Genomic DNA, 2,603 nt, shown 5'->3' with positions numbered 1-2,603 from the left:
TTCCAGATCCGGTTCAAGGTGTTAACCTTGGTTAACGGACTGGGACCTGCATGCCTGTGAGACCGCCTCCCCCATTATGTCCCCTGCAGGGTGTTATGCTCTGCAGACAAGCAACTCCTGGTGGTCCCTGACCTGAAGGACATCCACCTGGCCTCAACCAGGGCTAGGGCTTTTTATGCCCTGGCCCCAGCCTGGTGGAACGCTCTCCCACTGGACATCCGGGCCCTGCGGGACCTGTTACATTTCCGCAGGGCCTGTAAAACAGAGATGTTCCGCCGGGCCTTCGGCTGAGTGCCAGCGTGTGTCCTCCTCCTTCTATCTAAGACCACCACTTTTTCTGGGACTGCCCTCAGCCATGTGCTATACCCATATGTAGGTCTATATACAGACTCCCAATTGTTTATTTAAGTAGCCTGGATAAAGCGCCTGGACTCTTTTAATGACTGTTTTAAGATTGTTACTGATTGTATATTTTTATGAATAATTTATTGTATTTTATGGAAGTTGTGAGCCGCCCTGAGCCCATTCGTGGGGAGGGCGGCGTATAAGTCAAATAAAATAAATAAAATAGTAATAAATGTGGGACTGCACAGAAGGCATGATGATGAACATAAAAGTGTACTCCAACTCAACAGTATTTCCCTGCTGGAAATATTTTCACAGTGGTCTACAAATTATTCTTTCAAAAACCTCCATCTGTTAACTTGCAGTAACCGAGGTGTCACTCGTGCAGATCTCTACGGTCCACAGGATTCTAAAATGATCTACTGATACAGTAGATACCCTTGTCTGTGTGGTATTGGTCTTTGATTTGGCAATATGTGCTATACAAATCTGTTGGATGGGCACTCATTATACAAGACGACTGATGTTTGAACTCCAATCTTGTATGTTGTTCTTAGAAGTCCTCAGGAAAAGATACACAGAGCTTAGACTTTTGGGACATGTTGCTTGGGTCCCAAGTTGGTATCCACATATCAGCCAATGGTGTTCTGAATGGAAGTCATAGCCTGAAAGTGACTTTTTAAGGTGGACTTCGCCAACCTCTGCGCCGAAGCCAACAAACTTCTCTATGTGAGGATGTAGCATCTACAATCCCAAAATTTTCTGCCATCGTTACCGATGCAAAACTCAAAACAATATTTTCAGATCGTAACAGAAACCAGACTTGCCGATTCTCATGTCTTGTTTCTTGTTTGGTGTACTTCAAATAAATTCAGCAATGTGATCGTGAAATATGAAGCCACGATATCCAGACTTTTGCTTTCTGACTCATTGAAACGGTGACGATCCTCTTTATTGCCAGAGTATCATGTACATCTGAGAGGGAAACTACACGAGACGCCCGACACGTGTTCTTCGTGTGTCAGTTTCCCACAAGTTTCCATGGGAAGTGTAGTCTGAAAGAACGGCCACTCGCTGCAATTCTTGGCAGAGAGAAGAGGGAGAGAATCCCACCCGCTGCACTGCTGGTACCGTTGAAGTCCAGGACCATGTTGAGGAGGGCAGCCCAGGGAGCCAGCAGTCAGCCCCCTGCATACCTGCCTCTCCATGCGGTTGGTGGTGCCCAGCGCTCCCTCCTCCTTCTGCCCCAGTCACTAGCTCCCACTCGAGGACAGAGAAAACACCAGGCCTGCTCCGCTGCCACTCTAGGACCGAGGGCTGGAGCATAGTCTGCTCAGCTCCCTCAGTTCGGTAGCAGCGAGTTCCCTCCTTGCAGAGTGCAGAGTGCGTTTAGGGTAGCAAGGGGAGTTCATAGAGATTTTTTTAAAGTATAGATTGTTCATAATATTTGTTTTTCAGTTCTCTAAAAGATTTTATTTTGTCCATATCCATTATGCCATGAATTCATATGGAATTGGTTCCAGCAGCTCTGGCTCTTTCCCATTGGTGCTCACAAAGTGTGCTTCTCTTGGAGGAGCAGGCTGGCGTTTCAGCTCGAACCCAGTGCCTTTTTCCTTTGCTTCCTTTCTCTTTTTTTCATTTTCCTTCACACGCTGCAAGAAGCTGTCTCTGCTCTTAGAATGCTTAATATGCTCAATACGCACATTAATCCTCTTGGCGAGAATTTTACCCGTAACTTTCTTGTTCACAATAATGCCCACAGCACACTGGGTAACGTTGTATACTCTTCCTGTTTTGCCACGGTAACATTTGTGGGGCATGCCTTTCTGAATTGTACCCATGCCCTTGATGTCTACAATATCGCCCTTCTTGTAAATGCGCATGTAAGTAGCCAGAGGGACAACACCATGTTAGCAGAAGGGTCTCGAGAACATATAACGAGTCCCTCTCCTCTTCCCCTTTGTATTGGTCATCTTGCCCGATTACTGCAAAATGGCGCTGGAGACCGAAAGCTTTATAATATTTTTTTTTAAAAAATTTAGTCACCTAGGGGACAAGTGGTATACAAATATTTTTAATAAATACTGCTAAGGAACTGCTTCCACCTTACCCTCCTGCACGAGTTGCTTGTTCTTTGGAAAAAGCCAGTGAGTCATGTTTCTTGTTCTTTCCCTGTCCAAAAATAAAGATTTCCTTCTTGACTGAGTGCCAGGCAATGGGGGAACGAACTCTAGTCTGAAAGCAGGGCCATATTTTTT

General features: G+C 45.7%; 1 pseudogene; it reads right to left on the bottom strand.

Moving 5' to 3' along the window:
- Positions 1-1,833: 1,833 nt before the first annotated feature.
- LOC129332465 (60S ribosomal protein L21-like) lies at positions 1,834-2,350 on the bottom strand (annotated as a pseudogene).
- Between the last annotated feature and the right edge of the window lie 253 nt (positions 2,351-2,603).

The sequence above is a fragment of the Eublepharis macularius genome, chromosome 6 (assembly GCF_028583425.1).
Source record: "Eublepharis macularius isolate TG4126 chromosome 6, MPM_Emac_v1.0, whole genome shotgun sequence".
NCBI lineage: Eukaryota > Metazoa > Chordata > Lepidosauria > Squamata > Eublepharidae > Eublepharis > Eublepharis macularius.
The sequence above is the reverse complement of the archived record's forward strand: the minus strand, read 5'-3'. Positions and strand labels throughout refer to the sequence as shown.